The sequence below is a fragment of the Furipterus horrens genome, unplaced genomic scaffold, assembly GCF_987537825.1.
Source record: "Furipterus horrens unplaced genomic scaffold, mFurHor1.1.pri manual_scaffold_10, whole genome shotgun sequence".
In the NCBI taxonomy this organism is placed as follows: domain Eukaryota; kingdom Metazoa; phylum Chordata; class Mammalia; order Chiroptera; family Furipteridae; genus Furipterus; species Furipterus horrens.
Window position 1 is genome coordinate 28,859,758 of NW_028327180.1, and position 12,741 is coordinate 28,872,498.

Sequence of the window (12,741 nt, forward strand, 5' to 3'; positions counted from 1 at the left end):
CAGTGTTTCCACAGCGTCATCTATGTATCTTTATACAGTATTCATCAAATGCCACTGTAATTATTTGTTTATATGTCTGTCTTTCCCAATGTACTTAGCTGCTTGTGGGAGAAGTATCTTACTCATTTCTGTAACTTTGGACCCTAACACATACCTTGCATAGAGGAGACACACCAGGAAGTCTGTTGAATGATTTATTATGAGTTAAAAACACTTATATTACCCTTAAACCATCAGCTGTTAAATCACCATGAACTAGAATTAACTGTTCATTACCCTCATCATTGCAATCCCTAAAAGAGAAAGAAAGGAGTACATACAGTCCCAAACCACAAATAATCTATCCTCCTCATAGATTAGCTAGGCGAACACTAAAATCAATCAGGTTGTATACAGCATACACAAACTGGAAGCAGTGCCAAGCGCAGCTCGTGGATTTTTTTTTTTTTTTTGAAAATGGATGTATCATATGTAAACCATAATTTATCAAATGTTCGTGGTTTTGGAATGCTTTAAATTTAGCTAACTTCTGTGACTAAACAATGAATTGGGACGAAGGCACATTACACAGCAAAAGGCCAGCAGAACATTTTGACAGGTCCCTGATCCGTGCTGGCTCAACATCAGCACCAAATAAAACACCAACTCTAGCATCCAAGAAGGAGCCTTTAGTAACCTGAAATAAAAGGTGGCAAAAGTCTAATTCCACTTACCTTACTCTTTCTTGCAAACAACCAATAAACTAAACAACCAGTCTTTTCTTAATATAGGTAATCAATTCTTTAATACCTATAGTATGCTAAATCAAAAATTCCACTAGCAGAAGTATATGAAAACACTCATTTTATTCAAAGTTGAGAAAATACCTAACCAACTTTTTATCACACCATCTAAGGAGTAATCATGGTAGATTTAAGTTTTTAGCACCTTTTTATTACCCTCTTAACTACCCCAGCCAATTTTATCAACTAGTCACTTGGCAAAAGGCAGATAATATAAAGGTAAAAGTTACAAAATTAGATCATTCCAGATAGTTTAGACAGACCATATGAGCAAAAGAACAAAGGAGACCTAAAAGCTTCTAATGATATAGGAAATTGGATGGGGCAATTATTTTTCAGCTTACTTTAGCTGGGAAAAGATAAACCCTTTAATAACAGTCCTGACACAAACCTTCTGGGAGTCTGTCTCCTGGACCCTAGTCTTCTAAACTGAAAAATGACTGGAATAGATGATCTCTAGATCCTTTCCACCTCACGTGATTCCATAAGTAAAATTTAATAATAAAAATTTTAAAGAAAACGTACAAGAAATTTTTTGTAGGTACTTCATTATTTGAGTCCTTTCACAACCATTTTAGAACTATTCTACCCAGATATCAATCTAGAGTACTAATTAATAGGCCAATTAATGGCTCCCTGCTGTGTAAATTTAAAAAAAACTTTTTTGAAACCATTCTTTAGCCTTTAGCAACCTAAACTATAACTCAGAGTATCATAAATGAATATATTTCAATTAAGAATTAGTAACAGACCAAGTTAATTGGCCTTATGTCCCAATTAATCAATGAATACTTTCAAGTAATGTGGAATACCCAAACTCGGCACAACAGAAGAAACAGGTGCACAAAAGTGTTCCTCTTGACTTCTGAAAGGGGTTCTGATATCTCTGTACTTAGCTCAAATCACACTTGCTTTGTCTTACAAGTGAACTGCCTCTCTGCTGGCTTGGCTTCCCATACATGTTGAACAAGAACACAAGTGTTCTTGATAGGTTCCCTGCAGCAGGACAGCTCTATTGTAACTTTTCCACTGTGACTTCTACTGTTTTGAAAAGTCATTGAACAGCCACCTCTCTGACCATCTACGCTGTTGGCCACTCCCAACTGGTCTGATTTTAGAAGCCTCAGCTCCTCTCAGCAGGGCCTCTGCACATGGAACAGGCCCTGCTGGCAACAGCACAAGCGCTCCATTTCTGTTACGACACACGACCACTTTCCTCCTCCTGGAGCATTATTCAGTCAGCTTCCACTCATCACGCAACAGGCAAATCATGCTAAAAACACTATTAAAATCTTATTACTTCATGGAGTGACTTTTAAAAAGATGTTTCTTCCTCCTGACTCTGTGAAAATATCACTTTTCCACCAAATTTCTCTTTGTGTTGAATTTCTAACACAAATCCTGGATAGTTCTCTGGGATACAATGAAATCCAGCAAAAGCTATCTTGTCTGTTTTGAAAAGAAACATCGTACAACCTCTGATAATTCTTTGTTTCAACAAATAAAGACTTTCTGGAGTAATGAATATATCAGTTATTCTACATGGCTGCTTTGTAAAATGTGCAAATGATATCGTCTATGTAGCCTTGTTTATTTCCTCTGGATTATACTGTTATTAAAAGCATATTTTAATATAAAGTTGTTCAGATATTCTAAATAAAAAGATGTACTGTTTCCATAATATAGACATATGGAAACAAAACAGCCTCCCATTACTCTTGGCCTCCTCCTTGGGGATGGTGCACAGCCTGGCAACGTGGACAGGTAAGTCCTATCAGGACATGATCAGGCTCTAATGATGCTGATGGACTTACAGGCACAAGATCAGTCCCTGCAATCATTGGATAAAGACACAAATACACATAAATTATGTTTAGAGAGAAAAAAGAACTTTACACTGACCTGGTGCAACTACATTCACTCTAATCTTCTTTCTTGCTACTTCTTTAGCGAGAGCACGTGAAAATGCAACCAGTCCTCCTTTACTGGCACTGTACACACACTGGCCAGCATTGCCTTTTAAACCAGTAACACTTCCTAGGGAAAAACAATTGAAAGCAAATTCAAACCAATTTAATGAGGTTATTTGAATATGCAAATAATGTATACTAAACAGACAAAAGAGGTACAAATCATTTTACCTCGCCCTTTGCTACAATTAGGAATTCTAACCATTGCCTTTTGAGTGGTAAAAGTCTGAATCTGCTCCAGATACACAGAAACAGGATTTGAGAGACACTCAGTTGAAACCTCAAATGCAAAACTGGGTTTGAGAACGGATCCACTGAGTGAAAGAAACCTACGCTCACCTTTGAATCTGTCAGACATGACAGAAATTCTACAGTATCTATGAAGGCTTCCAGTAGGAAGAGGTTAAAACCAGAAAATGTCAGATAACGGCTCATTAATTTTACAAGACATAAGGCAGCATTCATTTCCACCTTAAAAAAAGTTCATCTGAAGACAAATTTCACAAGATTTCAGTTACTCTCAATCTAACTAAGAAAAGCTTCAATTACCAACTTTTTGTAAAACTGCAATTTATTTACCTTTAGAGATATATTATAATTTGTGTTGCCTACTACAGATACTTGAGTGGCCTCATTTATATGAATATAAAAGAGTAATTTATAATTCCAATATCAACTGTATGCAAATAAATGCATGCAAAACATAAGAGAAGTAATTTTCTGCACCAGTGACCTTTATTTATGATATAAAAATTAATCAAGAACCTCTCAAAATTCTTGAAAAAGTAATTTCATTTTAAAAAACTTTCCAAATACTTTTTATATTATTATCAACAGTCCAATATTAAAATATTTATCTACATTACATATTAATGACAAAGGACGAGAAGGCTGAAGCACAAAAGACAAAAAGTGATATCACACAGAGGAAATGCAGATGGACAGAGAAAGGGGCATCTGGAAGAAAGAGGAACAAAGAGACACAAGAAAGAAAGAAAAGTATGGCATGGAAGGAAGGCCGAACTGGAAGCTTTAGAAGCTTGTTTCATGCCACATACTATTATTCTGCTGGTCAAAAGTGGTAACTTCTGAAATACCATATAGTTTTTACCAGTGTAGAGTAGTCCTTTCTGTAATAAGATACTCTTAATTTTAAATTATCTATTTTTATTTACTTTTAGCACAATTCTTAACTTTTGCATGTATACAAAGGAATGATGAGTTTTTTAAATATATCTGACAATGAGGTATTTTAGAGTTAAAACAAACACACCGCTCAGTTACTGGGTGATAAATACAGCCCACACACCAGCGCCATACAAGGACCTGAAACCCTTCTCTGGTTGTTAGAAAGCTAAGGTTGACTCATCACTAATCTTTTATAAGAAAACTGATCTCTAATTTTTTTAATGTAAATGGCAAAAAAGTTCTAATGGCTATTAGCACAGAATTCTTTTCTTATTTTCAAAACAGAAATACCCTACATCTGGCTTGGAAGGCCATGTCCTATGTTAAAAGAAATAGGGCCATTTACTTCAATGAAGAAGTATCCCCATTTTGTAGCTATTTAAGGTACCACCACTTAAAATTAAAAGGCAGATCGTATGCCGCTACTTTCAAATTACCAAGCTGAAATAAAATTTCAAGTCAGCATGCATTTTAAGGTCTATGGGCACACACTACACAGTTTATCTGCCCCATGAGTCCCTGCTAAAAAACCGGGAAAGTTACTCTCTTAAGAAAGCTTCCTCTTAAACCTTTGCACAAGATTAATCAATGACCTGGGCATCTGCTCGCTACATCATTTTTAGCCCCCAAAGCTAAAAGTTTTCCAATTCCTTCCCTATACTTTAAAAACTAGGTTTCATATAAAAACCAGGATGTCTAATTTCTCTTAAAAAATCAAAATAGCTGGCAAAACCGGGACCCCGTGAGCGCAGAGCAACATTCTACTGGATCTGAGTGGTGGTTGTGCCTGCCGTTCCAAGTGGCCTCTGGACACCAAGGCTGGCCGACTTCTGTCACTTATCACATGGCGTGTGCTGTCAGTTTTCTAATACCTGGCGGTGTCAACGCATTTAACACCTACTAGATTACTAAAGGATGTGAATTTGGGATGCCTGCTTTACCCACTGATCGGTTAATCCTTTCCCACTGATAATAAAATGACACATTTCACCCAAGTTTCACATGCAAACAAATTCCAATTGAGTCAATTAAATATTTTATGGTACATAAGGTAATTGTAAATTCACAAAGGTGAAGACTCACCCACGTTAACAATAGACCCTCTCTGTTGTTGAATCATAGTTTTCATGGCAGCCTTACAGGTCAGCATGGAGCCCAGAAGGTTCATATGCAGCTGAGAGCTCATATCTTCGGTTTTAGTTCTTACTAAAAGGCTATCCCTTAAAGAAAGGGGGGGTGGGAGGAAGCAGGTAAATTAAAAATGATATAAAAAAATATATACAGGAAATGGTTACATTTTAACTGAGCATATAAGAAGTGCTTCATGTCTGAGTTATTGATAGAAAACCTAGAAAGTCCCATTTTTAACCTTGGTTTGACAGGCAGTTAAATAATTGATAAGCCAGATAGGATCCATTTGGAATCCACCTTCCTATCCCCTATTAGATAGAGTGGCAAATATTTCTAAATGTGAAAAATGTTGCCATGTAGTCAAAATAATTTGAACTCAGCAATTGCCATGCTAAACCTTCCTTGTTTAGCAAAACAAAAAAATATATGTATAATTCTAAGTATTCTGTTCCAAATTCATCATAAAGGAACACTCACTCTGATTCAATTTATGTTAATATGATAGAACAGTGGTTACCTACAAGGAACAATTAATTGGGAAGAAACTGAGAGACGCTTCTGAAGTGCTGGAAAAGTTCTATAGCTCAACATGGATGTTGCTTACAACGTTAAAGTCGATCAAACTGTACCTTTGTTGCATAATCTCAAAATAAAAGAATGTATGACTTGACAGACCAAATTTTAAATACACAGTTTTTATTCCAATTAAAAGTAAAACAAGTTAATTATATTAACTCATAGTTATCTAAGACATATTAAGAAAAGTAGGACACATTATAAATATACTTAAGTCTGTGACCAACCTGTTAATTCCAGCTGTATTTGCCAAGAAGTTAACAAAACCTAAAATTTTCTACATCTCTTCAAATGTATTTTGAACATCAGGTTCTTTGGCAACATCACAGCTAAATGCCAAATAACCACCTACACAACAAAGATTAGAATTATTTATAAATTGTAACTTGTATTAAAAATTATTTAATACACATGTGTTAAGCATCTACTATGCGCTAGGCCTGTGCTAACCTAGAACCTACACATAAAAGATGATGTCATGGGTTCCTGCTCTCATGGAATTCAGTCTCATAAAACTGGGATGAGGGAAGATGGAGAACAAGGACAAACAAAGTAATACTGCAGAATATAAATCTTAAAATTTGTTCTTAATCAACAAAAAGTGGGGGTGGGGCATTTTTTCATTCATAATGCTATGCAAAATTCATCTAATAATATTTATAGCTTTGCAACTAAATCCATCCACTCAATTCGACAGTATTCTGGGTTGCGGGGTTTTTGTTTTTGTTTTTTTATTTGTGTCTAATTCTGTTAGATTTTTGTCCAATTATTTTCCTGGTCCTGCCCTGAGCATAAACTCTAGTTTCTTTTTCTTTTACTTTTTCACTATTGCACATATATTATTATTGTTGTTATTTTTATTATTATCACTATTATTCAAGCCTGACTATTCAGAGAGGTAAAATAAAACAGGTAGCTGTGAAAATGTTAAAATTACAAATCATGGAAAAAATAACATTTTATTAAATGCGACTTTTTTAATGTTCACTTTTTACAGATGTTTAAACACCCAAAAAATTAACTTCAAAGAGCATTCTCTACTTTATACCATTTTAATACTCAAAAATATAGATTTTTTAAAAACTGCTTGCTTTCTAGCTGACCTTGCCTAACAGTTAACACTAAAAGTACCTCCTCACGCCATTAGAAACAATAATCATAGGAAGTCACACTTCCTGGGTGTAAACCAATCCCTCATGGAACATGATTCAAAGAAATGAACAGCCTAAAAGCATTCTGCTAAAAGCATTCTGCGTCCCACTCTTATCTGTCATCTGAAGAGTTGTTGGGTCCACAACCCTTGAAAGCTCAACCAGCAATTTTAATTTAGCAAGCAGCGTTCACTGAAATTCTCCCTGGTCTAGAACTTTTTTTTTTTAATAGAAAGTCTAATATTTTCCTAACCCATGTAACCAATTAGGGTGAGCCAATAAGTAATGTTATTTTAAAGGTTACAGCCACCAGATGCATCCCCAGGCGTCTATTTTCCTGCAAGGCCTCCCTGATAGTAAATGAGGTGCATCTGTCTACCTTAGCAATTACACAAATAGCATCCTAGTATCTTTCAAACATCCTCTTTCTCCCTATAATCAACAAACTTAAATTCGTACAACAATAAAAAACAAGTTACTGATCCATTGTTAAACAGAAAAAAATAAAAAGAAGAGGTTTAAATGCAATGAAAAGGAATTTGGCAGGGCAAATCTCAATTGCCCATTTGTAAATGTCACCAAAAGAATTTAATAACCAATTAAGTGCTTATGGAGGTATTAAAGCAAACCAGGTACATCTCAGAACTGACTGGTTCTCAAAAGTGTCTAGGAACGTTTGTGCATCCACACACAGCCAACAGCAAGACCGAAGGGAGGCTGTCATTCCCGACACGCCTACCTTTCTTCCCCAGCCCGGCTCCCAGGAGCCCGCGATCTTGCCCACCAGTGAGCCCTTTGCCCTACATAAAGTTAACTGGTGTGTGGCTCTCTCCTTCCAGACGCCAGAACAAGCCAGCCCCTCAAGGCTAGCACTTGGGGAGTGGGTGCTTATTAACAGGGCCTCACAAGATTCTAAGTCTCAGAGAAAACCCCGAGCGCTCAGTCCCCAGCAGCAGGCAGCCTGCAGAGGGGCCCTGCGGGAAACAGGACGTGGGGAGGGGAGGAGGGGTCTGTGCACAAGAGGCAGTCTGCACTTGGAATGAGTGTTCCTGCACGCGCGCAGGTGAGTTCGCTGAACTTCAAGGCCGTAAAGACCAGAGCCGCTCGTTTTACAGACGAGGAGGCTTGGGCAGCAGCCACATAACCCGACAACTCCAACCTGGGCCAGCGGACGGTCACCAGCGACGGCTTTGGCCACTTCCAGATTCCTGGCGATGATGGCCAGGCGGTAGCCCTCCTGGGCCATTAACTGGGTCACTGCCCTGCCAATGCCCCGGGAGCCTCCAAAAACAGCACAGATTTTGTCCATCTGGGACCGAGGGTTCACAAACTTGGAGAAAAGGAGGCGAGGAGTGGCGGCCCTTTACCAGATTCGGACTTTTATACCACCGCTACTCAAGATAAATAAAAAGCCCAACTGCCACGAAAACATGCCCAACGGTCGCGGGAAAATAGGACAACACTACGACTCCTGCCGCCGGACTCCGGCCATCTAAAAAGCCAAAAAGAGCTGCTAGGTGTAATGCGTCAACGCGTCGACGTCAGCGCGCACGGGCCCCAGGCGCTGTGCCCTAAGAGGACGCCGGCGTGAATGAGCCAGGACGACCAAGGAAGGGGCTCGCAGGAAGGGACTGCACTGCATGCTGGGGCTTGTAGTCTTGATGCAGGAGAGGGAAGAGGCGTTGGCGTGTGTTCAGTGCGAAATGTACTCCATACACCTTGGGACGTGGGCCGTGGCTAGAAATAGAGCTCAGCTAACCAACCACTCCAGTTTGCCTGGAAGTAATGAGATGGTTAAGACGATGGACTTTCTGTTTTAAAATCCAAAGAGTCCCATCTTTCCGTTTTAAAATCAAGACAGACCCCAACAAACTGAGACAAATTGATAACCATACTTAGAGCCCAAAATATATGCAGTTAAGGGCGCGTTTCCGACTGGGATGGGGGCTGTCAGTGCCCCTAACCGCAGTATTATTCAAGGGTCAAGTGTACAGTATTCTGCCTTTCACCCAGTGTTCGTCTTTGCCTGAAGACTAGATACTCCACCTGTTGAATAAGTGGTCCCCAAATATCAGACTCACACCAAAAACCTATCCCATCTATTCCTTCCTCACATGGCCACAGAAATGGGCCTTACTCCACCTGGACATTACCATTTATTTCAAGGAGTGTTGCAAAGCAAATGCCCTGTCAGGAACATCATAAAACAGGAGTTCAAGAAATGTTAATAGAATGATTGAATGCTCTTGCAGGATCAATAAAACAAGCATCAGCTGCTGTAAACAAAAATAGTGTACTGTAATTCTAAATATATGTACTGAGTACCCTGAGACTCAATAAGCTAAAATTTGAACGTTACAATTATACTGTGAGAAGGAAGCGATTCTTGATATAATACTTCATTAAAGATAATTCAGGAAAGTGTAAACCATAATCCCTACAACTATAAAAAGCAAAATAAAACCACCACAACCTAGGACAACAGGTCTAAATACACATGAAACACCAGCAAGTAGTCTAAAACCATAAAGTGCAAAATCATATTAACACCAAAAGAACAGAGAAAAGGAAGACAGAGGAATGTATGGAAAAGCTGGATTTGAGAGCTGGATGCAGAATGCAAGGAGGGGAAGATTTAAAAATTAAGCAAATAGAGCACTTTTTAAAATATTATTTTTATTCCACCTAGATACAAAAGGGATTGGAAATGACTTACACAATGACATGAGTAAAACCTCATGCCCACTAGGATTGTTATTATTAAAAAGAAAATAAGAGTTGCTGAGAATGTGGAGAAATTGGACCTCTTCTGCACTGTTGTTGGGGTTGTAAACTGTCACTTTGGAAAAGAAAGCATTATAGTGGCCTTTAGTGTCATAAAAAGCAGTGTATAAGGTTATTTTTATAGCATCTGTTTTTGTAAGCAGAAGACAACACACCAAAGCAGGCTTGACTAAAAGGGAAAATAATAGCAAGTTAAACAATATATAAGCAACATTCAGACACAAGAATGACTCTTTGTATATTGGCAACAAGGAGGAAATAACCTGACTGTGGGAAGGCTGGGATGGTGCTGGGTTATAGCAGGCTTTCAGGGCAGATGCAGGCTTTAAAGGCAGATGCAGGCATTAAATAGAGAGGCACTTTAACCCCAGAAGGTACAAGATAAAAGCTGCATTTAGGAACATACAGTCTAGCAGTCATATCAGGATAAGCTGGAACAACTTTGTGTAAGTCCCCCTTTCGCTATCCACCATATGCAAACTTGGGAAGAAAGATCTATTCTAGACAGATGACAATATGTGGGTCAGCCTAAATGTCACTTGTCGTCCTGGCATCCAATATCACAAGGCAAACCAGACAGGTTCCATCTTTGTGGACAGTTCTGTTGACTTCAATAGAAAAAGGGTTATATTTTTCCTACAACTGTTATTTTAGCAAAGAACATGCTTTTTTTTCTTTTTTCTTTTAGATCAAGCCCATTGACGTCAAAGACCATTAACACACAATATGGTGATATTGAAACTTCTCAAAACCGTTCAATTTACAAATTTTTCTGTGTATCTCCAGTAATGGTTAGGTTGAGCTTTTTTCCCCACACATACTTAACTTTAACCCCCAAGGCTGTTATTTATTTATTTTTCCCCTCAGTACAATTCCACTGCTACTCTGGGTGAGAATACACTCATCACAACACATCCACATTAGCAGGGAGAGGAACCCCAGGGAATGTTCCTCCCTAACCCCTTGGGGAGTGAGCTGAGAGACTGTAAATTACACTGGGTCTGCACCCCCAGCAGGGCAACAAAGGGAGCCATGAGGACAGCCACCTTCAGTCTTCTCACTACATGTCCTCTCTGCAATAATATTTTCACCATGTTTTCCACTTTTCTGTAATTTAAACCCACATAAAAATATATTCTTTCTTGACTCCAATAATCAGAGGCACCTGATAAAATTTCTCATGTATAAGGCCTGTTAGCCAAATTTTTAAATATACATATATTGTAGTATTTTTTCCTTGGTACAAAAAAATACCATTTAATTGCAAAAAAAAAGATTTTAGAGAAAACAATATTTTAAAATATAAAAGAACAAGTGAAAGTGCTGCACACTTTAAATGGGTAAATTATAGGTGTGTGTATTAGATCTGAATAAATCTGCTATTTAAAAAGTTAATTGAATGTCCACTGTCCTAGCAGATGAAGTTTGAAAATACAACTAATTGCAAATGGTTTCTACCTTTTACAGATATTTCTGTCATTAGCTTAGATTTAAAATCCCCAAGAATCCCAATCTATGGAAAAATATATTTACAGGAAATGAGTAACCCACAGTAACCAGACTGCATGTGGCCAGCCTAGCAGCTCAGTGCAGCCCATATTCTCCCTGCAAGAAGGAAGATCAGAACACTGACTCCCTGTGAGTGCACAGATACAGCTTCTGCTTCATTAAAAGCAGTGTTGGTTTTCTTGACATTCTTCATTCCAGTCTGCTGGGTAGTCTAAATCATAAGGAATATACGTTTTAGCTGTTATAAAAGCTCATCTCATTTTGAATTAAAGAGTGTCTGTGGGCACTTCTATTTTGTTGAATTAGCAGTCATGCCAAAGAGGCTGCCCAAGGAGACCTTCTGAAACTACCGGCAGCATGCACTCAATTGCGTAAGGCAAAAACATGGAGTTTACTCCTACCCTCTCTCACGCGCTGCACAGCCACTCCACAGAGCTCTGCTGACTCTCCTCCCGAAACGTCACTCCACCTATACCCTCTCCTGAAATTCCACTGCCCAACCTTTGTTCAGGCCTTGGAACCTAAGTGACCAGTAGAGCTGCTCTACAGATTCCAATCAGCCCTCAACACCACCACCAGAGGGCTCCTTCTAAAATACAAATCTGATCCTGTCACTCCAGGAATAAAACCCTGCAATTAAAAACAACAAAAAATAAAAAAAAATATCAAGCCCAGAATAATGCAAAGTCTTCCCTGATCTAGTTACCTTTCCAGCATCCTCTCCTGACAACATCTCCCTTCCCTTTGGCCACCAAACTTCCTCCCATCACACATGCTCATCTAGACAAGGTATTTGCAATTTCATGAAGGGACATTCCATGCTTTTCCAAACAAACACTGTCTTCTTAACCCCTAGTGCTCTCAGTTCTCCCCCTGATGAAATCATATTTCTTCCAGTGGAAGCCCTCCTGACCCACAGTAGGACATGCTGATACCTTCTGTTATCCCTCCCATTACCTTGTATGTGTTTTCAAGCCTGACTTTCATGAAGAGATCACAACCTCAGAATTCAAGAAATTTTAGGAAAACAGTGAATGGCCTTCCAGGGATCTGTGATGGTAGCAAGCTAAATACAAATCCCCCATTCATTTTAAATGAGTGGGACCACTTCTTTCATCGGGTTCTTATGGGGGACTTTTACCTACAAAGGTTAGGAATTTTCTGTACTGAATTGTAAACTCTTTGAATGCAGGCATATTAGTTTTTCTTTTCCTGTTTATAGCACAGTTCCTAAGCTTGTGAATACTAAACACATTAGCGAATGGATGAATAAATGAGCAAATGAAATAACTCATTTAAAAAGAATTTATTGCTATAGGCAAAAACCAGTGTTGGATATGGCTATTATTAAAATAGACTTGGTTCCTGTTTTCATTGGGGAAATAATCTGGCAAGAAAGAAAGACATTAAACTATTAATCATGCAATTACTATTTAATTGCAATAGTGAGAAGGCCTATCAAGGGGAAGTACAGGCTGCTAGCAAAGGGCATAACTGGGGGCTGTGATCCAAAGTGAAATCTGAGGTTAGAGAAGGCTTCTTTGAGGATATAATGTTCATAAAGTAAATGAGTAATAACTAAGAAATATTACAAAGAATAACTAGATTTCCTGTTGGGATTGATTGTTACAACTGAACTGTGTCCCGCAA

At 38.4% G+C, this 12,741-nt stretch overlaps 1 pseudogene; it reads right to left on the reverse strand.

The window, feature by feature from the left end:
• Window positions 1-1,576: 1,576 nt before the first annotated feature.
• On the reverse strand, window positions 1,577-8,301 carry LOC149999414 (3-oxoacyl-[acyl-carrier-protein] reductase-like; annotated as a pseudogene).
• Window positions 8,302-12,741: the final 4,440 nt, after the last annotated feature.